This window comes from Centrocercus urophasianus, unplaced genomic scaffold, assembly GCF_019232065.1.
Source record: "Centrocercus urophasianus isolate 14NV4802_14NV808 unplaced genomic scaffold, USGS_Curo_1.0 seq_14, whole genome shotgun sequence".
Classification (NCBI taxonomy): Eukaryota; Metazoa; Chordata; class Aves; order Galliformes; family Phasianidae; genus Centrocercus; species Centrocercus urophasianus.
In genome coordinates, this window is record NW_024884586.1 from 2,612,927 (window position 1) to 2,638,629 (window position 25,703).

At 41.0% G+C, this 25,703-nt stretch overlaps 1 long non-coding RNA gene across 5 annotated transcripts in view; it reads left to right on the plus strand.

The window, feature by feature from the left end:
• Positions 1-934: 934 nt before the first annotated feature.
• The window catches only part of LOC122157754, a 50,533-nt gene continuing 25,764 nt past the window's right edge, over positions 935-25,703 (plus strand). For 4 of the 5 annotated variants that reach the window (XR_006168010.1, XR_006168012.1, XR_006168013.1 and 1 more), the window contains exon 1: positions 935-1,229. This is a non-coding gene — a long non-coding RNA (uncharacterized LOC122157754). Of the gene's footprint in view, positions 1,230-17,189; positions 17,770-25,703 lie in introns of those variants that run through there. The other variant, XR_006168011.1, reaches the window with a different exon arrangement.

Sequence of the window (25,703 nt, forward strand, 5' to 3'; positions counted from 1 at the left end):
TTAGTCCTTGCATTGACACCAAGTTAGCATTTAGGGAGGAGAGAAGGGACAGAAGAGTGAGGTAGTCTAGAGCTGGTAAGACAGCAATCAGGAAAAAGGAAAAAAATGGAAGAGGGCTCTTTACATAAAATATTTGGGAAATGCTCACGTTTTGCTTGGTATTGCTCAACCTAGCAAAGAACTTAGAAGAATTTAAGGCTAAAAGTCTCAATCCCAGCACAGACAAAGATAGCAGGTTATTTTTATCTAGGTTTGAGATATTTGTTTGAGTTATGCTGCAGGAGCATGGAAGCCCTTCCTTCTAAGGAAAAAGACAGGGCAACCTAAGAGATGGAAAACTTGTTTGTTTTGCGTTAATTTTACTATTTAAGTAGATGTTATTTGAATTAATGCTTTGTTTTTCTGAAAAAGAAAAGAAAGATCGTAATGAGGACAGCAGATACTAAAGCCCTTGCCAGAAACAGATTCTGAATGGATAAAATTGCACCAGAGGAGTTGCCCTGGGGTGCTGGCCCAGGACAACTGTAAATGTGCAACGCAATACAAATGAGTAAGTGTAAATGGTTAACCAGCATGAAAGTGTCTGCAGCTGTAAATGCTCTCATCTGAGGATAGAGACTGATTGCTAGCTGTGCCTGGTAGAAGTACAGGGAAACTGTTCACCTCCACAAAGATGGGTAGAAGCTTTAAGCTGAGCAAACATGGCAAAAAAGAAAGGTTAAAAAGAAACGCGCCTAATAAATTCTGTAATACGTTCCTTATGCCAAGTGGGGTTTTTTCCCACTTGTTTTGGATCTCATCACAGAAAAAAAGTGGGCCTCAGCCCAGTTATCGCTCATGGACAGCCCAGCTGGGGCAGCAGGCACTTTATGAGCGCCACCTGTGCCAGTAGCTGGGGTGGGGCTGATTTAAACAAAGAAGGGGCTGTAGATTGGCCGTGTGAGTAGCACCTGTGTCAGTAACTGGGACTGTTTCAGATAGAGAAGGGCCTGGAGCAGCAGCCGTGTCTGTGGCTTTGTGTTTGTTCCTGACTTAGTACCTGTAAGGTGATAGAGTCTGGAAAGAGCAGGCTTTAGTGTGTGTAACAGAGTAAAGGCTTATTGGATGAGGCTGCCTTCACATACAGCAGAGCTCCTCTGAACCCTGAGTAAGAAGAAAACAGAAGTTGCTGTGTTACCAGCGTGCGGCTTCCAGCAATCTGTGTGTGATTTTAGCTGCCATTCTTAGAGGTAAGCATGGGCCCTAAAGGGTTGGAAGAGCAGTGCTGTTATGATGTAGTTCCTAGTATTATTGTTCTCTGTTAACTGCTAGAACGTGAAGACTTTCTTGCACCGTAATAGCTCAGTATGCAGCTGTTAGCATGCAGTGGTCTTTGCACGTGTTATTTTATGAATGTGGTATTGGTGTGCTTTTGAGGGTAATGTTCTGTCCTGAATGATTAGCCTGCAAGCTGTTTTGGGAAGATATTCTAAGCTCTTGTATGCATCAAAGGACCTACTAACTTAAATGAAGGAGTTCCTTGGTGATTTATTTGTTTATTTGTGTGCTACTTGTGTCACCTCCTGCTTAAAAGTAATTTGTGGCTTGAGACTCAACTGCTATGATCTGGGGAGCTAACTCTTCCCTGAGAAAGGAGGTTTATTGTGCTGTTCAAGTTGTTGCTCTAAAACCAGCCGCATAACTTAGTGGTTAGTGATTAAGGTTCACTGCACCACTATCAGAACAATTTACACAAAGCTGTTTAGTTTACAGATTCTGCATTCTGCATAGGCTGTATCTCTTATCAACTGTAAGGCAAATTCATAGCAGTTTTCTCTCTAACTTGTAACAAATGGAGCTTTGCAAAATCTATTATATGCTGTAGAAATGGAATTGAGCCAAGAAGTGCCTGCAGCTGTTTACTAGGTCATTACACATTTTGGATCCACATGTACCTCTGCGTGAAATAAGTTTGTCAGGATAAACAAATAAAAAACGCACATATAAGAAAATAAGTACAACTAGCCCACCTTCAGCATCTAATTTCTACATTACAATAGAATTTTTCTGCATGCAGTCCCAATTCCCTAAAGGATTTAGTATAAATCAGGAATAGCTCTGAGTGTAGTCATGTCAATAGAGTTATTCTACTGAAAAATAAAATACCTAAACTGTGCAGAAGCTGAAGGTATTGAAGCTATGTCAAAATAAACTTTGGACATTGTGTTCTTATGATGGAGAATATTTGGGTGTTGTAATTTGCTTTAAAAACAAGTGCAAGTAGTTGTTGCATGAGGTACTGAAGTCAGACTGTTCACAGATGCAGATGTTTTACCTGCCAACCAAGGATTCCTGATTAATCTTGCATTACAGTGTGCTAACAATTACTGCTAGGTTTTCAGCTTTTTTCATGTTGTTGACCATGTCTTATGTTTGTGCTTCTGCCATCTTGGAAAAGGGTTTTTCAAAGTTACCGCTATCAACAAAGAACCTCCTGTGCTCAGAAGAAGGGATAAGGTATTCTTCTCTATGCTGATCTTGAGAGTAGCATGCCTCTATGCTGTGCATTTAATGCATTATTTATGTCACTGACGTGTGTGATGTGCCAGTTGAGACAATCTCTTAGCATGTTGTTGCCCATCCAATGGTATGTGACCAATTAAAGAAATTCCATGTTGCAGCTGAGTCCTGTAGGAGGTGCGTGTAGTGTCTTCAGGTAAACCTACTGTGTTAAACGAGACAAGTCTTTCTTTCATTATAGCAGTACTTTTGGATGTAGCTGAATCGCAGAAGACAACATTTACCTTTCTCTTAGGCAATATTGTAGCCAACCAGAACATTTCTCAGAGATTACATGAATATAAAAAGCATATACTTGAATTATAGTGCTTAATTTTGCTTATGCTTGACTTCCTGAATAGTACTGTCAACAGCAAAAATGTACAGAGTACTCCATTTTCTTAGCATACTGTTTGATAGGTCTGTTACTTTGCTGTCATAGGTAGCAAAATCCAAGAAAAAATGTAACTGAACTGTGACTGTCATATGTGTGGGACCAGGAAAAGGTCTACTTTTAATTTCTTTGGTGTTTTTTTGTTCATTTGTGAACTCTTATTTTTGCAGTAAAATTATGTTCTGCTTAACTCTTTGAGAAAACTCACCATGAGTTCAACAAAGCAGAGATTTCGTCCCCCGGGAAGGTTATCGTATGTGATAAATTGAATTTGAGCTTTGGTAAAATAGAAAGCAATACTTTATGTTATTATTAAAGTTGCTTTCCTTTTAGTAGCGCATTTTGAACCCATGTTTCCGTCCTCTCTATGTTTACCATCATAATTCCTAAAATACTATTTTTGAGAAAGAGAACAAAAATAAAGCATGTTAAGTGCAAAATGAAGGGGAAACAGTTGGATTTGCAAGAGGCAATTTCTTCTTATTCTATGGAATTATGATTTCACAAAAGAAATTATGAGATAGTGTTTGTTGCAAGTAGTAATCAAGATATGTATCACTTAGGAATTACTTGCAAATTCAATTAGTTTAATATAGCTGTTAACTAATGCAGTGACTGCGGAAACTAGTTTGTATATCATATTTGGTGCCTTTTGGTTGTCTGTAAGATGAGCACCAAGTTCTTTCAATAGGGTATTCTGCCAAGTGAACACCCAAAGGAGTGACCCTAAGATCTTGCTCAAGTGGTTTATGTGTATTCTGTTAAGTGGAACCTCAGTCACAGAATCTGTTGAGTTGGAAGGGACCCTTTTAAAGATCATCTCGTCCAACTCTCTTGCAGTAAACAGCAACACCCACAGCTTGATCAAGTGCCCAGAGCCTGGTTCAGCCTGACCTCGAATGTCTCCAAGGACAGGACATCCACCACTGCTCTGTGCAATCTGTTCCAGTGCTATGCCACCCTTCTTGTAAGAAACTTTTCCTTATATCCAGTCCAAATCTCCCCTCTTCTAGTTTGAAGCTGTTTCCCTTGTCCTGTCAAGAAAGACATTGCTAAAGAGTCTGTCCCCTTCCTTGTTATAGACTCCCTTTACATAATAGAAAACTGCTATCAGCTCTCCTCAGAGCCTTCTCTTCTGCAGGCTAAACAGCCATTGCTCTCAGCCTTCCTCTTTTAGGGGAGGCGTTCTATCCCTTGGATTGTTTCTGTGGCCCACCTCTGGATGCTCTCTAACAGGTCCGTGTCTCTCCTGTACTGAGGTCTCCACATCTGAATGTAGTACTTCGGGTGAGATCTCGCCAGTGCAGAGCAGAGGGGCAAGGTCTTCGACTTGCTGGCCATGCTTCTTTTGACGCAGCCCAGGATACAGTTGGCTTTCTGGGCTGTGAAGGCACACTGCTGGCTCATGTCCAGCTTGTCATTTACCAGTAACGCCCAAACCCTTTTCAGCAGGCATGTTCAAACTAGATATCTTTAAGATTTTTTTCAACCCAGGCTGTTTTGTGATTGATTCCATATTCCAAGAATGTCAGATGAGTTTTTGATATTGTGAGGTATATAAATTTTACTACTTTATATGATGACCGACTACTCTTGGGATAGCTGGTGACAGCAACCATGGGAACCTCCTTGAGACTCAAGATTGATAAGCAAATGGTGCAATCAACAAGGATGAGAGGGATGCTAACTTTTTCTTCTGAACTTTAATTCTTCATTAAATCTTGCCACAGTGTCTTAGTGTTGCTCTTAGAGTTTCTGAACTTTTTAAGATATTACAGGTCTAGAAGCAGAGAATGGAGGTTGGCCCAGCACTGACACGTAGGATAGGAACTTGCTCCTGAAGTGATGTTCAGTACAAGACAGCTCTTTTGTTCTGATGCAAGCTCTTAGAGTGAGCATAGTTACTTTATTGCCAAAGAGAAACTTAAACAGGTATCTGTTTGCTGTCCTGAAGTCCCATGATGTGAGGTATCCACCTGAAAAAGTGATGCAACTTGGAAATGTTCCCTTGATCTAATGCAGGCCTAAACTTGATAGATCCATCTGGTAGTTACAGTCTAGCTTAATAGTTTGAATCCAAGAAATTCTTTAAAAGCACAGAGAAATTCAGATCTGGCATCCTGGTTCAAATCAAACTGTAGTGAGGCCATGTGATGTAATTTAACACTGCTTTATGGTGAAGAAATGTACTAGTTCAGATATTTGACAAAGCTGGTTATTGTTTACGAAAGTTTGACAGGCTATGTGATGTGACATATGTCTTGTTATAGCTTGGTTGTTAACATGGCTGGCCAGCTACATTTTTACTATTGGAGTGAGATATGCAATACTTTGAAACCCAGCTTTGCCAATATCTCTTAGACCTTTTGGATAAAGATTTTTCATATGGTTTAAATTCACACACTGCTTTGTACTGGACTTGAGTTTGTGTTGGTCAGTCCTAGAGTCCTTAATTCTTCTAGTCTATCCTTACAATGTGTCACAGAGATAAAATTGCTATGTCAGGACACCACAAAAATGCTTCAGTGTCTTTGGCATTTGTGCTTTGCTTGTCAGAAACGTTTCTTTAATTTACATTCTTTTCCTTTTGAATATCCATTCTTTAGACTGTAGAAACAGTAGCTCTTCAACCTTTTAACTCTGGTTTTGATAAAGTTAAAACCATTGCCTCTGAAGGATCTAAGGCTCTCTTTGCTTGAAATAATTTTCCCTTTTTTGTGAACAAATCTAATTCTTATACATGGAAAGAAAGGCTTTTTTGTTAAAGATTTTATAGCAAACATCCATTACTTGTTAGCAACCTCCTGGTTTGGTTTGTTGGTTGGTTTTTCCCTATTTATGGGATTCTGCTGACGTGTACAGCAAAAAGGACCTTCTACTGGATATGAGCCTTAATAGGTAACAGCCAAGTTATTCCTGTGCTGTGTTAAAGCAATGAAATTTTCCGTGCACTTTGTAGATGACAATAAAGTTCCATGATATGCTGTCATTAGCTTCTGTGGGACCTTCTCTTTTCCTTCTTCTTTGCCTCCTAGAAAAAAAATCTATTTGCATGCTATGTTTTGCATGCTGCAAATTTTAAGAAAAAAAGAAAAAAGTTGTTTTATTTGCACTAGAAGAAATAAACCAGTTGTTTTAGGCATTTCCTTCATTTTCCCAAAGATATCAATTCAAAGGCATCAAGATACAGTTTCATGGGTTAAAAAAAAAAAAAAAAAAATCCATTCAGGAAAGACCAAGTAATACATGTCAGTATTAGACTTCTGACATTTTTAGTCAGAGTCCTTCAGAAACTTTTTCAAAACATTCAAACACAATATGATTTCTACGCTAGCAAGTGAACACTGCATACTCTTTGATTAAAAACTATCATAATTCCTAATGATAATATTAATTGGGTTTTGGATCCCCATAAAACAATTCCTGTTTAACTTGTTCAAGTTCCCAAATATCTTTTTCAAGTGACAGCCATTTGTTCTTATGCCAAATTTTGAAGTAGCTGCAAGATTGGATTTCAAAATGCCAATGCCATTTTAGAATATACATCAGATTTGTATGGAGTGCCGAGTGCAGGGCAGTGAGCAGCTACAAGAACCTGGTTTGTTTTCAGAGGACTTCTCCACGTTCATATGGTTTGGGACATACCTGAGGTTGTGTTTTGTTAACTTTTACAGTGTTCTAACCTTATTATCTTTTTGCCGCTTTCAGCATCTTCATTTAGTGACCAGTGTTGCTTGTTGAGGTATGTTAGTAGACTAAGTTTTCTCTTTCTCCAGTGGTTACCCTTACTGTTTATGACAATCTGAGTATCTGCAGCCCAGCTTCTCTGTTCTCTGAGCAGTCAACACTTCTTATGCTCAGAAGCAGAAAGGACAGTACGACAACCATTCTTCTTACTTTCTAAATCTGACAAGACAGCCTTTTAAAATCCAGTTATTTGGATTTTGGTCACATTTTCATTTGGCCTTGTATAGTTCTTTGATATGATAGTGGAAGAGTACAAGCAAAATCCTAAGATGTATCATTTTTCTTTAAATCTATCCTTATTATAGAAAATTATTCCAGAGTCTTCTGCAAAATAAGGGAGTTTGTTCTTGTATAATGTTTCAATGCTTGCTATCAAACCCAGCTTTAGCATTTCTAGCTCCTCAACTGTCACTGACTTTGAAGGCTAATAAAGAACTGGAGAAAAAGATGTCAAATTAATCACATTGTGTGAGTGCAGTACTACCCAGGCATCAGAGAGGAAGCTCTGTGAAGTCTTCAGGTAGAGTCTTTGTTACTTTTGGTTAGTGTACAGTTCCATCCTGATCTCTGAAGCCATTTGTGCTCCTGTTCTCACCTAGAGTGTTCATTTGGGGCTCACTTGTATGGATACAGAAAAGGACTGCTGTTGTGAGAAGATGCCTGCTTTATGCAGCATATCCTTCAACATGAGCAGTTTCAATTTGTGTGCTCAGTGTTGTGAATTAGAACATGAAAATCCTGAGCTATGTTGAGAAGTGCAGACACATCCTTAGGGAAACAGCATTCAGGTGAAGAGCTCTGTTTTTTCACTTAGTCAGAGATACTGATACTCATTCTGCAGTATAGATATGTTGAATGGCTAAAGGTGTTTTCTTAATGCTAGAAAGTTGCTGGGAAGTTACTCAGCTGGGAAAACTCTAAAAAATAAAATATCAATAGGGGGAAGCATTTCATTCCTTCCTCACAAGGTGCTTCAAGAGGCAGTGTGGTATATGTGTGAGGGGAGGGGGCACCTAACATTCTGTAAATTTCAACAGCCTAACTGTAAGGAACTGTTACATTTTCTGGAATAAGGGAATGCTGGGCTCTGCTGCATAACGAAACCTGCATTTTGTTATACATCTTAAATGCAGAGCAGACTTTAACTTGTAGGGCAGGAACTCAATTAGCTGCCCCCAAATTTTCTTTCAGAAAGTCCTGAGTGGTTCACATGATGATTTTCAAAAACATCCCATACTGCAACCTGAAATGCAACTCAGGTATCGAGCTTTTAGTTTTATTCCAGTATCTTTCCTCAAGGATAAACCTCAGATAGCATTATGTGGGTTATCAAACAAGAATGCCTTGAGCATACCAGCACAGGGAAGTGTGTGTTCTGTTCTGCTTTATTTATAGTTTGATAATGAATTTGGAGTTGTGTTTAGCTCTGTACACAGACACAGTTGTGTGAATAGAGGGAAATGCAAATGTTTTTGTGGAATGCAGCAGCATGTTCTTCACTTGTTAACTCAGTTAATTATGGTAGACGTATTTACTGCTGATCTGAGCTGAGGTCAGTAAGACCTGGCACTGTCAGGGTAGTTTTTGATTTGGTTATTACAAAATGATTTATATAGGTGGAAGCAAAACTTATTTTTGTTCTGAGTCCTAGAGCTCTTGATGCATTATGATTAGTATCTTGAGAGCATACTCCTCATTGTATCCAAAGTATTTAGTTTTAAATCTCTGTCCTTGTATAATTCAAGTTAGCTTGATACATGAAAATTTCTGTTATAATTTTGTTTGTTTGTTGGAGGGAGATTACAACTGCATATACCTGATTCCATTCAAGTTAATTGTAACAAACATTAGAAATGTTTCTCAGTTGGATCCAAGCTTTTTCAAATTTTGGGAATGTTCGTAAGCACATCTGGAACTTGAAGGGGAAGGAACTGTGAAGTTTGAATTCGGACTTAAGTATTTGGAAAGAGCAAAGTTATAAGTTGTACAATAAATATGACTGTGAGGGAGGCAGATCTAGTTGTAGCCTCTTGAAGTTCACTGTGAGTGGTCATAGTTGTTTTTCAGGCTGCATTAACATATGTATTCCACAAATCATCCTGAGTCAAAGAACTGAGTGTCCTTTCAGGAAAGGAAGCTTGTGGTACAAAAGAAGCCAGCAATGTGCCCTTGTGTCTCAGAAGGCAAATGATATCCTGGGCTCTATCAAAAGAGGGGTGGCCAGCAGGGACAGGGAGGTGATTGTCCCCCTCTACTCTGCTCTTGTGAGGCCCCATCTGCAGTACTGTGTCCAGGTCTGGAGCCCCCAGTGCAAGAAAGACAGGGAGCTGTTGGAGAGGGTCCAGAGGAGAGCCACAAAGATGATCAGGGGACTGGAGCACCTCCCCTGCAAAGACAGGCTGAGGGAGCTGGGCTTGGAGTTGAGGGAGAAAAGAAGGCTGCAGGGTGACCTCACTGCAGCCTTTCAATACTTAAAGGGAGCCTACAAACAGGAGGGGAATCAACTCTTTGAAAGGGTTGATAACTGCAGGACAAGGGGAAATGGTTTTAAGTTGAGGGAGGGAAGATTTAGGTTGGATGTCAGGGGGAAGTTCTTTACAGAGAGAGTGGTGAGGTGCTGGAACAGCTGCCCAGAGAGGTTGTGGATGCCCCATCCCTGGAGGTGTTCAAGGCCAGGTTGGATGGGGCCCTGGGCAGCCTGGTCTGGTATGAAATGGGGAGGTTGGTGGCCCTGCATGTGGCAGTAGGGTTGGAGATTCGTGATCCTTGAGGTCCCTTCCAACCCTGGCCATTCTGTGATATCCTTTAATGGCTAAGAGTGTTATGGCACATGCCTTGCATCCTTTCTGCAGTAAATGCCCAAGTTACTGTGAGCAGAAAGCACAGTCTGGCTGTGGCTTTGGTGAGGGAGCTGACTTTGTCATTACACAGTGGTCTGTCTAAATGAGCCCAAGCCTTGTATTCTGGGGTGGCATTTTTCTTATTTGTTCTTTGTTCAACGCTACCTTTTATGTGTTGGCTGCAGGTCAGTCATTTCTCAGCCAGCAGCTATACTACCCAATTCGAAGAGTCACTAAATCGAACTGAAATGTTAGTCTGTTCATCCCTAGGCTTCCAAGGATTTCCAGCAGTAAATCTGGAAAATACATCTAATCCCACTGAAGCATTCTTCAGGTTTTTTGACATGAAGGATCGTGTGGTGATTTGTGTGCAGCAGTGTAGTCCCTGGGACACAAACCAATGATTAGGAGCTGTGTGATTTGGGGGGAAAGGGAAGAGTTTCTTTGCTATTTCTGGGTTAGAGAATGAAGGCAGTAAAATTTTAATGAACTGACTAGAGGTAACAGACCCAAAATCGAAAAGTCATGCCAAATATCATTTTTCTGTTGGTGGTAGAAATTGTTCAGTTTATACACCTGCTGTAGAAGTGCTGCTTTTTTTTTTTTTTTTTTTTTTTTCCCAGATATTGGCTTATTTCCAGTGATGAATATAAGCTGCTAGGCAATAATAGAATAATAAACAGAAACAAAAACAAAATTGTGAGCATCTGTCTATGATGATTTATTCACTTTTTCATCCATACTGAAAGCAAATTTTTTATTTGCTAGAAGTTTAATTCTCTTGTTTTTCTTAATATTTTTCTTAAGATTTGATTTAGATCTTAATGCAAAGTATGCTATATATTTAGATGTATTGCTTTTCTTATAGCAATGTAATCAGAACATGAAGATGGTATCGAAGATAGTTACTGAGATGCAACTAATTAATGATTACTAAGTTGATTTCCAGATACCTGCTGCCTCCTGAAAAGCAGAAAAGCAAAATGTCATTGTAATCTTCTTCTTGTTGTGGTGGAAATGGTTAGAAACAGAAAGGTTTATGATGGCAGAATGATGGTGGGGGAAAGAGAGAGAGAATGAGTGAAATACTTGTTATTTCTTAAAATGGAATGAAATGGTATCTTCTAATATCGTACCATACTTTTCCATCTGTAGACATGTACACAACTGAATCTTCAGAGGACCCAAGAACCATCTTGTCAAATAAACCAGAGGGATTTGAGAAATTTGATCTGGTGCTGTGATTCCTTGTGAACTTGGACTCTGGCAGAGCTGGTGCAAGAGAACTAGGAAGCCTCTGTGCAGAATATTCCTTGCTAGGCTTTTCATTTAGTTATTTTCAAGTGTTCTGAAATGTTGCATCCAGTTTGTGGTGGAAACTAGGGAAAATCCAAAGTGGTTCATGTGGTTGTATGTGTTATATACTGGAGTAAGTACATTAACTGTTGGGTGCTTCTCTTTGGAAAAATGCCTGGTTGACGTTTCTGATCTGTCCACTGTAAAAGCTTTCAAAGTTGCTGGTGTGAACGAGTGCAGATCTGAAATGAGCAGGGTGCCTCTTTTTTCTTCTGTGCTGTTGGGAAAGGGTGGCTGGCTCTGGCTGTGTGCACCAGCTCCTGTCTGCTGGCTTTGGGAAGGGGTGAGCCTCTCCTTGGCCTCCTCATTTTCAGCTCTAGGAGGGGATTGCAGAGGCAAATTGCATCAGGACTTACCTTTACTCTCATGGACAAGTTGAACAATTCTCTCTGTTTAGATCTACCAGAAGTAGCTCTAATTTATTTAAATGAATAGCACATCTGACTCTCCTGTTTGCTGTCCGAAAAGCTGGATCCTATTTTCCGTGGCCTCACTCTTCCCTTCCACCCCCGCTCTCTCTTCCTTCTCCCCAGAGGAGGAGAGCGCTGCCATACGGCATAGCAATCCTCAATGCTGGAAGTGGCCAGTTCAGGACAACTGGAAAGGAATGTGAGCCATTACTGGAATTCTAATCTCAGACTCTTCTAGAAGAGAGCTTAACAGCTTTTTGCTTGTCCTCTTGGGTCTGATGTTTGACAGGAAATGAGTTTGAAGGGTTCAGGAGCAGGTCACAGAACTCGTCTTGCTGCCAGCTGCTCTGCCGACCTTAACAGTGTGTTTGCAGAAATCTGATACACTTGCTTATTATTAAAGCCTTTTCTCCAAGAAAACTTATTTCCAAAGCCAGGTCCTGGTAGACGTATTGCTAGCATATTACATCTTTGCCTCTCTTGAATTCTTCTCCACTGACACTTGTTATGACCTAAGACTCTAGCCATGTGAAAAATGCTGTTTTGTAATTCAAGGCAGAGTGAGCAATTGTGTTTGCAGGCATGTTTATGTTTGTTCTTTTGCAGCACTTATTTTGTTTGTCCTTCATGTGCCCATCTGTGGGATCTCAAAGAAACCCAGATGCTTTCCTGATCTTGCATAATTAATATAAGACCTCGTTAAATACCTCAGATCTGGTCTCAGTAATGTAATTTTAATGAATGGGCTTTTTCCTGTATAGCAGCTGAGAAGTATATTCCCAAGCAAACTTAAAAAATGAAGTCGTCTCCATACTTTCTTGGAATCCTACTGACAAGCAAGTGTTGTTCAGTGTAGAACAAAGTTCAGATAGGTCATGGAGACGAATGGCATGTCCCTCTTTCTTCATCTTGTCTTCATAAACTGTTTGTTGTTGTTGTTTTAAATCAAAAGCATCAGAGTGTGGCCGATCAAATCGGGACAGTGTGGGAGCCCAGTAACAGAGCTACACTGGCAGGAATATTGCAACTAATACTGAAAACCTATAGCAGAAGTTCACTTGATCACATGCTTTGGGAGTGCTGCATCTTCTCAAAAGGACTGTTAGCAGCTTTGTGTGTTGCATTTGGAAGGACTTGTCTAGAAAGGGATCCTTGTACAGGTCCTCTGTTTCAGCTCAGGGAGCTAGGTTTTCCCCTTCTTTTGCCTTCTGTCCAAGAAATGCTGGTATTACTGCAAAAATAATTGAGGAGATGAAATGAGTATAACACAAAATATGCAACCAACAGATCTTATGCTGCTGCCATTTTAGCATCTGTCTTTTTGTTTCTCTCTGAACTTGTCACTTCAGCTCATCTGCAGCTTCTGTTGCTTTAATGTGTTAATCAGTATGTACTTCAGTTGAATTGTATTTCCTTCCATAAATGTCACTATTTCTGAGACCAGTTTTGACTATAGATGTGGGATGTGTTTTGTTTCTCTTTGTTATGAATAGCTTGCTACAAAGAAATGAATATCTGTGAGTACAGCAAAATTAGAGTTGTAATATGCCTCTGTAGTAAGGCCGGCTGTATCTGGAAGAGGATCTGAATGTTGCAGCCAACCAAAGATGATAGATATTTAGTGTCCAAAATAACAAAATCATCAAAATGATTGAATTCATAAATTTTGTCTAATTCCTTTTTATTTTGTTAAAGAAATGGAAAAGCTGATTTGTATTCATCTGTAGGTACACTTGGGCATCTGAAATGAGAAAGAGACTGAAGCTTATTTTAAATGTGGTGAAAATTAAGCAAATGAGGGTAACCAGTTTAATATTAGAGAAAGAAAGAGACAGAACATTGCAATAATTTGATTTTTATGGTACGTATATAGTGGCAAAAACTGATAACCTTGATCTGGGTTAATGGTGACCTGCTGAGACGAATAACACAATACATAATTCTTTTAGACCATTATAAAGTGGCAGTGGCTTTGTAATCCAAGATCAAGGCAAGAGAAGTACCGACTCCTTGGACAAGGGATCGCTAGCCTTCCTGACTACTTCAGGAAAGTGTCTGTGTTGCAGGGACCAGAGAACGTTTCAGTCTTTTATCTATATCTTCAAGATCTGAGGATGGAGAATCTTCAAAAAGTAGATCCTAGATACAAGAGAGAGAGAGAGCAACAGCTCTGTAGAGGCTTTATTGTCCTGTTGCAGGGGCTGAATTCTGCTATAATGTCACCATAATTCCTGAGTCATGGCATTCTGCTGTGGGCAGTGCTCTGGGGGCACGTCATCCCCACAGCTTGCCCTCACTGCCCCCCAGAACGTGACTGTCTCCCTCTTTTGATCATTCAGTTGCTTCTCTGCATTGTAAAGAGATAGAACTGCAGTTTTTAACTTTCTGGTGACCGATGCAGTTCCTATATTCCTGGGCAGATTAGCAAATTACAGTGAGACGAACATCAAAAGGAAGTTCAGTCTCAGAAAGGTTACAGGCAAGAATGCAAAGGACCTTCAGAGTTCAGACAACTACTGACCCAATGAAGTCACCTGGAGTTGCTTCATTGCTTACGGTATGACTTTAGGGGATTCTTTTGCTTATGTTTTTATGGTTTTGTTTTTCTTAAAGCAGAACATTCCATTTTTACCACAATGGAAGCTTAAAAAAAAAAAAAAAAAAAAAAATTTGTACTGTTCTGGCTGGACATGTGTTTCAGAACATTCATGTCTCAAACAAAAGGGTAAAAAAAAAAAAAAAAAAAGGAAAAAAAGAAGTGACCCAAAAGATAATAACAATTCCAAGAATCATTTTGCTCTTCTGGACTGAGTCCTGAAAAAACTTGCTTGTAAAGGCAGAATTTCAGGGGGAACTCCAACTTACAGTCATCATTGACTCACAACCCAAAAAATTGTAAATAATGAATTAAGAGAAGTTTAAGAAATATCTGCACATGGATTCTCCAGTCTTTGTCTTATAGCATCAGCTTTTCACATTTGGAGGTCCTCCTCACTGTTGTAAAAGAGCTACACAAAAATCAGAGGAAGCAGTGAGCTTGAATTGCGTTTTTGATAACAACTTGTGTGCAGTTCACTGGGGTGCAGGGAAGGAGCAGAAACAACATAATTATGTTTTCACCTCTATCATCCTCTGTATATTAACAGAAAAGAAATTGTTGATCACGTGTTTCCTTAATTGAATGCTATTGACAACTATTTACCCTTGAGTGCAGAGGCTAGGTGTACTTAGTTTTTACTGTCCCATGGAGTCTATGATTCCCTTAAAGGAAAATCCTGATCATTATTTTTTCTGAAACAACCTCGTTCTCCTTGCACAGCCACTTTAGTAATCATCTCTTGTGGCCTGATTGAAAAATCCAGTGGACCTGTAATGGGAGTCATTTCATTGACTTCAATAAGCTCTGGATCAGACCCATGGGGAATGAAGAATGACTTTCCCCTAATCTCTTAAATTCTTCTCCTCTCTCGTTCCAAATTGATTACAAAACTGGTGAAATGGAAGGAGTAGGTTTTTTTGATCTTGTGCTCTTCATCAATCTTCAAGTTTATTTTGGGCTATAAATTGCCCTAATCATGGATGCTTTCTTGTTTTTGTCTTACAGTGTTTAGTTGCAGAACACCAGAATGCATGTTTACTGCCCTTCTGCAGCTGCTGTTGTACCAAGATTGTTTATCTGCATAGTGCCTGTCTCTATGGCTTCTTAAGTATTTCACAATCAAAAAAGCTTGAAACTTTTTAGTAGAGTTTTCAAATTGATAAGAGAACCAAACCATAATGTTCTGGGAAGGAATCTGACACGCTGAAAAGTCTAGTTTATTTTCAACTTTTGTAAAACTGATGCTGAGAGCTAGCATAATAGCAATTTTCTGCAGCTGTGCTGTCTTGCAGCACTCCATGCTTCACTTCACTGCTGGTGCAGCACAAATGTGTGCAACAAATGGTTTGCCTAGAGGTGAATCCGTAAGACTAATAAGATAATACATACCGTGATTTTGTATAGTTGTATTATAGATCTATAAACATTATGCAGCCAACACTGTGTCATTGTGCAACTGAAGTAGTTTTTGATATGTATCACTACAACTCTCCAGTTCTGCAGTGTTTCCAAAGAGGTGCTCGGCTTACCAGGATGCATTGCTCTACCACTGCTGTGTAAGATCCCAACGCTTCACATGCTGTGCATTGTGGCATCCAACTGAAAAATTACAGAATTTTGAGGCTTGGAGTGAACTTTAAATTCCCATGATTCTTCTTATCACACATCCATCTCTTTTTGCAATCTAGCCAGCGCCAGTTTCAAAACATTGGCAAGCAATGTGATGCTCATGGTGATGAATACAAACAGTCTGTTGCAAGCATGTCTGAAGTCATGCAAAATTTTCAGGACCAAGGCAATAAGGGCAGCTGAGGAGGAACTTGACACCAAGCATACAGACTGCCACCCCCTACTGCAGCAGCCTTGTTCAGCAGTGTGTGGTCTGTCTTGGGCATGTGATGACTGGTAGTGGGTTCTTTTCTTAAGGCTGGTCAAGTTAAGGTAAGAGTCCCCACAACCAAAGTCCCCTTCAGAAGCGTGTTGAGAATCCCTTTGAAGGGCAGCAGAGGATTTGCTGCATGAAAGCAGTTCTCCCTTTGACAAGCAAGAGCATTGTGCTTCTTCATCGTGAAGCAAGCTACAAGTTAGCTGCTAGTTATCTGTGCTGAGTAGAACAACTGCCTGGAGGTTGCACGGGAGCTTTGTGAAGCTGTCACAAAGGTGTGATAAGCCGAGAAGTCTGTAAAAGGTACGTTCAAACCTGTGCATTTCTGAGTCCCTAGTTTGTTTGATTTGGATGGGATTGTTGCTTATGAGTGTAGTCTTCAGAATAACTGCATAAAGCAGAGCTCACAAAGCCCACAGTTGCTTTGAGAGGCTGGCCTGTATTAATGCATAAAGGTCTTGAAAAAGATCTCTTTTTGAAAAAGACACCCCTTGTGTCATGCTTAGCTTCTGATAGCCATGCATGCAACTCACTCTCAAGGCCTGTCTGGCTTTGTCCCTCACTGCTACTACAAAGGAGAGACAAGTTTGTTTGCTGTCTCCATGGCAGGCATGTCATCATCAGCATTTGCAGCAGCTGTGCAAGCTCTTCTGCACAACTTTTTCAGAAAATTAGGGCTGTAGCTTTATGCACCATAGGGGGTAGCAAGTTTGGTAGGCCTTGAAGGCAGACTTTTCCTGTAGTAGCTCAAAGCTCTGGACGAATGCTGCCATGACTAGACTATATTCAGTCATGCTCCTGCTTTGAGGATTAGGACTGCTTATGGAAAAATGTGCGTTGTGCTTTGTTTGGAACACATCCCACATGTTAACGTTGTTATGTATAGCCTCCATTCTCCCTTTAAGTGTGTGGCTGGAGTGGTGAACATGCAGAAATGCTTTATATGGGGGAGGGTTCATACTTTGTACAAAAAGAGAAGTTTTTTAATAATAAACACATTTTGTGTGGGTGTGTGGTGAGTTGTTTGTTTGTTTGGCTGTTGGTGGTGTTCTAAAGAAATTATTTGTGAAAGTTCATAACTGTTCATTCTCAGTGCATGTTGGTTACTGAGTGCTAGAAGTAAGCTGTCCTGCCACCAGAGAGACAGCATTAAAGGCTCTTCCTATGCTCAGGATGCTCTTTCCCCATCACCTCATGCAGAAATGCATGACAGTGGGCAGGCAGCAGCATACAGCATAACCCAGAAGAGGATGGCTGTGGAAGGTTGACGCATAAAGGATGCCCAGGCTGCAGTGTGCACTCTTCTGGTGAACTCCTAGTTAGCATCTGGGTCTCGAGGCAGACAGTCTGACTCTTCAACTTCTGCAGCCGCTGCATCTGTGGGACCACTTCTCTTTCCCCTGTTTCACTTCAGGAACCCTTTCGTCCACTGCTGTGTCTCTTTATTCGCCTCCTGGGATGTCCTTGTGAGCATTTCGAGCATGCCGTCATCTCTGGAGCTCTTCTTTTTCCTACGTAGATTGGATGAGTATTTGCTTAACGACAATAGCAGCCCTGTCCTTAGTTGCCATGAGTTGTCAGCTGTTGGGGGGAAGGAGAAAATGAGCTATTGTAAGAATGATGCTTTCATGCCAACTGGAACAAAGAGCTTGGGTTGTTGCCCCTTCCCCCTTTGTTTTAGCTTTCTGGTTTTTCCCAGTCTTGGAGACAGCAGGACAATTTCAAAATCCTCTGCCCCTGAAGAATTAGGGATATCACTACCTTACTAAGAGAAGTTTAGAAAAATTCAGTGCAAAGCAGACTAATATCTGCATCTGTTCTTACAGAGCATGTTGTGGCAAAGGGAAAACAATGGTACGTGCAGAGGCACGGTATTTTTATTCACACTGATACTGGCTGTCTGTACTTGAGCAGGTATCCATTTTCCAGAAGACACTGGACAAACTGAGCTGTTGCACTGGAGTGGAAGGACACCGCTGGCTCCAAGTGGTACAATCTGTGTGAGTCACTTGGAGAGATCTGGCTGCTGTGAGATTCTCTTCCCAAAATTAGATTTCCTTAAGGTTGCTCCTGATTTTTTGTTGTTGTTGTTTTACCTTTCCTAACAACTGAAGTCAGCATAAATTGCGCAACAAAATTAAGTGACTCAACAGTACAGAAAGAGATGAAACCCTAGTCATGCTTTGAATCATTTGTATTTTTGCAATCTCTGACTGATGGTGTTTTTTCAATCCTCAGTTTCTTTTTTGCTGCTATGGTTGGAGCGTGTATTTCTGTTTTGTTAAAATGTTCAGTGCTGCAGTCCTCACTTAGGTGACCGTGCAGGGTAGAGGTGAAGAGGGAGCGTCCAGAGGAAGATGGAATGAGCAGCTGGATGTGCGTAGCAGGGACTGATTAAGTAAAATGATAGTTCTCAATTTTCACTAAGTGAGAGACAGTACTTTTTCCAGCATGGCCACAGCTTAGAGTGAGAGATGTTGTCTTCTCCCCCTGCCAAGGGACAAACAGCAAATATGACCTGTATGAGTACAGAAGGGTACCTGGAGCCAGCTTGTCTAAGTGATACAGCTGTTAGGGCAAAAGGAGGAGTGACACTGTAGAAGGGTAGAAGCAGTCCCACCGTTAGCTCTGTGAGGCAGCTTGTTTCACTGACCATCACCATGGTCTCCATACTCTCTCTTCTCTGCTGAACATGCTATGGTTGGGAATTTCAGTGTGACGTTGGTCCTGTTTGGCTCCCTCATTACCTGCAGCAAGGACAGACTTCTTCCATGATGCCCACAAAGTGCTGCAAGGCTTTTTTATTGGAAGTGTATCCAGGTTTGGGGATCAGTAAGATCTAGGATTCTGGGAGTGATTGGGTCACCTTGGACTCTGCTCTATCCTGTTGGTTGTTGGTGGCACTGTTATCTAGGTAACATCTTCTGTGGATTTGTTCCTCTTAGTATCCACCTCTCACTAGAGAAAGGAAACTGAAGGCCTGGGTGCTTCACTGGACAGAGATGCAAGTTGTGAGTGCTTGCCCAGGCAGGGTGGGAAATGCAACATAGCAATCAGATATCCTCAAAACTGAGTGGTACGAAGAAATGTTCTCTGAGAGGTGAGGTGAGCTCCTGTTGGGATGACAGTGACACAAGGACTGACCACATAATAAGTGACACAGGTCACTGGAAAGCCAGGGGATGCAAAGTAAAACCACCATTTGGCTTTTGTGCATACCTGCTAGAAAACCCGCAGGTGACAGCAACATAATTTGAGCAACAAGCAACTTTCTGAGCAAACTTGGAGGTTTGTTGTATTTGTTTAAGATGAAGGTTTCTCTCATTAATGCATGGTAATTCACAGCTATAGATACGTCCTAAAAGATGTTAAACTGTAGATCTTATGTTCTGCTGATAGAAACCAGGTGTGGGGTTATGCTGAGGATTTGTCACAAGCCGATCATAGTTTATACTTTATCTGCTACAGGTTTAGGTCTGATTCCTGAAATTGTTGTTTGTGCATGTGATCCTTTCTCTCCCCAAGGCCTCATTAAACGTATAGTTTAGTAAATTGCTTTATGTTTTTAATACAGTTGACTGACCCCTAGTGCCTAATGGAATTTTTTGTAACAGAAGTGCTAGAGCTGCAGTGGAATGATGGATAGCATCAAACTGCTTGAGAGAGATGCATCAAATGTGAAGTCAAAATGTGCACATATATGAGGGACAAATAGCCTCTACTGATATAAATAGTTCCCTGTTGCCATATGAGTTAGTAAGTCACAAGAGCATTAATCAATAGGTTTATTCCAGGAAGATTTCTAGGGCTGAGGGACAATATGATCATCAGCAGAAGGATATCGGTGCTGCCAGAAACAAAGCTGCAAACTGCAAAGGAATTTAAGAAAATGCATTCAGTGATGTATTTGTAATAGTTTTACATATTTGTAACACTGGAATGAATTAATTATATTCCCAGAGCTTACAATATAAGGAAATCTGAGAAGATAATATTTTCCACCGATGATAATAAATGTGATCTATATTAAGTAGTTAAAAAATACTCGAGCCAAAATTCCATAAAAACTGGCAAGTCACGTTTGGGCAGTTTTTCTTGAAAACTGTCAAGCATGTGAGCTAAAGGAGTGTTGCTGGAAATCTATACGTCTCGCTATACCTCTAACGCTGCTGGAAAGAGCCACAAGGTTTTATTCTGGTTTATGCAAAAATGTGTAAAATGACAACATGCTATGGAGAACTAAAATCATGCCGTGCCCTCCTTTCCCCACCATGTTGCTCAATGCGGCTCCCTTTGCTCGAGTGCCATCATCCAGCTGCCTCGCACTGGGTGCAGGAGGTCTGACCGCTTTGTGCGGGGCTGGGGTTCTGCTGGCAGCATCGCTCTGCTTGCCTCCAGTCTGCACCACCACCACCTGGTGCCCGGGATGTACTTCAATGCATCTGTCAGTGCTTTCAGGGCAAGGGAGGCAGAGTCGTTCCTTTCTGACTCCTGTGGCAGCTTGTAATATTTCCAGAACAAGGTGACTTTTTTTTTTTTTCCCATTGAGAAGGGAAACTTTCAAAATCTTTTGTGTCTTTGCATGTATTAATAAAAATGTCTAAATATGCTAAGTGCGTTTAGAGCTGTATGCGTGTAAAATAAATATTTCTCCAAGTATATATAGTTGGAGATTAGACTGATGCCAAATCAGACTTGCCCACTTTAAATCCCAGATTGCCCTGTCCCTTTTCAGCCAGCAGGCACATATCAGAGTCAGCTGCAGAGATAAGTCACCTTCACCGAGGCAGGGTGATTACAACCTGCTGATCTGAACTCCCCCAGACTCTCTCAGTATTTTTGATCCAGATCTAAGCTTGGTGGCACAAGCGTGTTTCTAGCACTAGTGCAGATAGCTGAAACACTACAGCAGTCACAGCTGAGCGCTAGAAAATGGAAGAAGCAAGTCAGTCACATGGGGGAGATGAAAGCCAACACTAAGTGCTGTGATTATTCTGTCAAAATGGCTGCTATGAACGTGTCTTTAAAAAAGAATCCTTAGCTAAACAATACCATCAGGTGATATTAACTGGTGTCACCTTCTAATCTGGGCTTGTGAACTGGCTGACTTGTGAATACTTTGCAGCAAACTGTTAGGAGAGGGGCAGCAGTTCTTGCCGAGCTGGAGGCCCACCAACGTGCAATGCAGACGTGCTGGAGAGGGGCTAACAGCCACAAATGCCTTGTCACACAACCTGCTGGTACCACCCTGGGAACTGTTGCCTGTGCTCCGACAAAGGGCTGGGACAAAGTGACAGAGTGAGTGATGTAAGAAGGTATCTGGTGATTCCAGCTAGTGGTTCACTTAAAAACTTGGTTAGAAACTGTGATAAAGTTTTGGGACCTCAACTTGGGGGTCATTTCTGCATTGTTGCTTGATATAGTCATGTGAAAGTTGACTTCTGCAGCATTTGTTTTGTTTGAACTTCACTGTCAATGTAAGAGGCAAAGCTATGCTTGGGCTGACTTGAAACTCAGCATTCGTGGCCCAGCCATTTAGAGCTGCTACAACCCCAAAAAGCCCGGTTCTTTTATTTGTGTGGTAGGTGGATGAAACTCACGGTCTTGATGCAGTGGTTGCATGTGCATCTGCTACAAGAAGCTCTTTATCATGTATTTCTCCAACAGCCAGGTTTTGTGGAGCTCCCTCAGTGGGAAGAACATAGCTCTGTGTTTTCAATGATACTAACTATTCAAAGAATTCAAGAACAGGAGAAAAAGGAGAGATTTTTGTCACATAACTGATTAGTTTTTGTTTGTTTGTTTGTTTGTTTTCCATGAAAGCATCAACGTTAAACCCCAAAAAAGTCCCTTTAAAATGTCAAGATGATGTAAGATACCTGCATCCCACCCTTCTTGGGTGTTCTTGGCTCCACTGTCCTTGACCTGAGTAATTTCAATACTATTTGTTTTGAGTAATTTTGGTTTTGCTGCTGCGTGTCCTTGTGAATAAGAAACAGTGTTTCCATTGGCAGCAGTTAGTCCTCCATCCACCCATGTCTAAAGCATGATAAAAGCACAGAATGAACTCCCAGACTCTGACCTTTAAAGCACCTGTGTGTTTCCTCATACGAGCAACATTTCATCCTTTAAATGCTCAGCATCCGTGCTAATGGAAGAGGTTGGCAGTCGTAAGATTTGAGTCCAGGTTTTGAAGATACCTTGAAGGATTTGGAGGTTTGGTGATGGCACTTACAAATCCAGATCTAACTTCTGTAACTTGAGATCTGACTGGATGAAGTCACTGGGACCTCTGCCTGTGCCTATTTGGGTGTTACGATTTCATGCTCATAATTTCCTGGGGCTGAGATTCAGACTTTCTAGCTGAACCAACTTTAAAGAGGAAGAAGCAGGTTGCTAATAAGGCTAGCTCTCCAGGGATCTTTTTTTTTCTTTGCGTATTCACATTTCTGGGAACTCCACACTGCACAACCAAAGGTCTTTTCAGGTTTAAAAAAGCAAGAAGGATTCTTGCAAGTTTATGGGAGGCATCTTTTTGGCCTCTGTGTGCTCTTGGCTGTAATCTTGAAACCTATTGGGAAATGAGAGAGAATGTGGCCTTCTGCACAGTACCACAGTGCCTGCTGGTTTTATACTTATATAATTTGAAATGCTTTAAGCAATTTCTGTTTAAGAAGAATCAATCTTCCAAGAAGTGTGTCTGCTCCCAACAGGAGGACTGCAGTTCCCATAAACTTCTCCAAAGCTTGAAGGAGGTTCCTTGCTGGATCTGTAAGCACACCTTGTCAAGTTTAGAGCTATGAGAAGTATCTGTGCTGGGTTCGGATTTCATGACCTTTTGTTCCTTGCAAAGCCTATAATCCCCTTTACTCTTCACTGAAATGTTGAATGACTAGATTCATAACGTTACTGGTGTCGGTGGCTGCAAAAGGTAGAAGCTGTCACTTACTAGGAGTGTTAATGGATGTGTTGGATGACTTTGTGGGATGCCTAGCTTATTTTTGTTTGGTGCTGTTACACAGTTATGGCTTTTATCTTGTTATATTCCTAGAACCAACATCAAAACCTGTGCTTGCATCTCCCTCACTCCTCCTTTATGGCCAAGAAATAAAGGGTAATGCTGCTGTTTGGGAGACTGCACTGTTTAGAGGTGAGGGGGGTACATTGTGTCTAAAGGTCCTGTGTCTGGGTGTCTGCCCCACAGCATCTTCAGCTCCAAGTTCTGCCTCTTCCTAAGTGGCGATCTCTAAATGTGTGCTGGAGTAACTATTAGTTTGATGCATGACTGCGGCAGGATAATTATCCTCTAATGTAAGATTTTGCTCATACTGTGCCAAGGGCAAAAGTTATTGTCATTCTGGAACAGAAAAGTGTATAGGAGTTACATATCTATAGAGTAAGTGCCTGCACAGAGAAGTACTGATTCTGTTCCCAAGTGGAATGGAGTGAGGCTGGAGTGAGTGATGTACTATTGTATGCTTATCTGGGACTTGCTTCCTTATTTCCCCCCTTCCCTCACCCTTAGAAGTCCGTAAGAACCCCCTCAATTTTTTGTCAAGGTCATGTAATGGTTACATGATTTTTGAAAAGAGATGTATAATCCTGAGTTAGACCTTGATTTATTTGACCTGTTGAAATCTTAGGGCTTGTGATCCCATAAGAATTTAAGAAAAAACAGTGGAGTTTGGGCTTTTTTCTATGCAGGCATGTTACTTTGGTTGGAGGCTTCCATTGCAGCACCTCTTGCTTCCATGTGACATTACATGAATCCTTACATTTTCAGCTCTTCACTCTCCTGCTCAGTGAGATATAGAAAATCTTGATTTATCTCTGCCTTACGGGTTAACATGTTGCTTGTTTGCACTGTGTTGTGTGATCCCCTGATGAAAGCTGTCATATAAGCTCTGATAATCCAGCACACTCATACTGGAAAGCATGCAGTCTGAAAAGTTAGACATGCTTTCTTCTCACTTTGAGAGAAGACAAGTCTTTCAGCATGTTTTGTTTTCAGATTGTGATCTTTAACCTTGATGCTTACAATGGTTGGAAGAGAGAGAGTGTGTTTCTGGTAGAGATTAACCAGACAGAGACTAGTGGAGCAGCTGGGGGGGATCCCAGCTCTTTGCTGTACAGCTCACCTAGCCCAAAAGTGAAGTCTGTGTCATGTCAGCAAGGAAAGATCTGCCTCTACTTGGCAACTAATCCGTACTACTAAGCTTGCTTTCTTACTGTTCTTTCTCTCACTGTTGTTGGTATTATCTTCAACTTCTTATGTCAGTTTTCTTCTCCAGGCACATGGAGTGCTACCATTGTATTTTCTTACCAAACCTGAGATGAGGAAATAATAGAAAGTGATAGTCTTACAATGACATTTAATGGTTTTTCTTTCCCTTCCTTGGGAATATGGAGAAGGAAGCGTAGGGAAGTTTCAGGATTTTGTTTTGGCTTTGATTTGCTGAGGTATAGAAACTAGATGAAATGAGCAGCCTGGATTTTCAGTTTCAATTCTTCTGTCCTCTGGTTTCGTCATTTTGGAAATGTACACAATGCACAGAGAGTCCCATTGCCACATCTTCCAATAAGACCAGTGTAAAATTGGCTTGGTTATATAATTGTTTTAAATCCTCGTTGTCCACAGTATTCTTTCTGATTAAGTAATCTAAAGATATGTATCCAAATCAAGATGTTCTTAATCTCAGAAGTTGTCATAGTGGCTTTTGTCTTAGATTCTGACTGCAGGACTTAAACCACTTTCTGCAGTCAGTCAGCACTCCTACAGCTTGAATGTTAGTACAGTATTTTCAAAGAGGCTGTTACTTCTGTAACACAGGGTGAAGTGATTCAGCATTCCTTGGCATGTCCTGGAACAAGGACAGTGAGAAGGAGCACAGTCCGCACCCACTGGCCTAACTCCTGGCAGTGCAGAGAAATGTTCTCAGGGCATATTTTGAACGAATCCACCTACACCCCAAAAATGTTCTTACTTGGAGAGGTTTTGCATGGGTCTGAGCCATTTCCTTAAAAAATATTTCATTTGAGAATCTGATATGTTCATTATATACCAATAGTGCTGTGGTAATAAAGAAGTGAGAGTTCTCACAATTAATGCCAGCATTGCAGCTCATCTCTTTCAGATTAAAATATGTAGTTTCGTGGTCTTAGAGAAAGGGATTCCAAAATACCTAGTACTTAAGGGGATTAGCCAAAAACATGAACACTCGTGTTTCAGCTTAATAGCCTGTGTGGATGCTGTCATTCTGCCCTCAGGAGCTGTGGGTTGGCATCAAGACTGTGTCTGAGCGTGTTGAGAGAAGTTTAAGTATTATTAATATATGGGACACATTCCACTGATGTGCAGCTTCGAGGTGCTGAGGATGCCCTTGTTAAGATCTTGGCAGATCATCACAAGCATCTTCCGTGCTTTTGACCTGAGGGAGGTGTTCCTTCTTGAGCTCCATTAGTCAGGAAAAAAGGGGAATGTTTCAAAATAAAGCTAAAGTTAAAACTTGGGGAAAGAATCTTCTGCCTTTTTAGAGTAAAAGCTGGTTCTGGGGCATGTAGTTGCAGGCACGTACAATGCCATAGGAGTTGTGAGGAAAGTGTAAGCCTGCCTGAAAAGCGAGCTCTCTGCGTGGTCTGACAAGTACTGACTTCTCTGCTGAAGACTTGCACCTTGCTAGGAAGTTTTCCAGCTCAAGCAGACATGTACCTAGCAGTGAGAAATAGGCACTTAAGTGAACTTCATTGAACATATAGAAAATATCTCAACTTTTACTGTAAAAATCTTTCCACTGTGCATGTGAACTGATTGCATAGGTCTTTGTGACAAAACATTAGAGTAAAATGAGAGTGTGCTAAAGTCAAAGTGTGCTGTTTAGCACCTGGACTCCCTGTGGTTGTTCAGGGGGGCATCTGTCTTCTTTGGCTCTCCTAT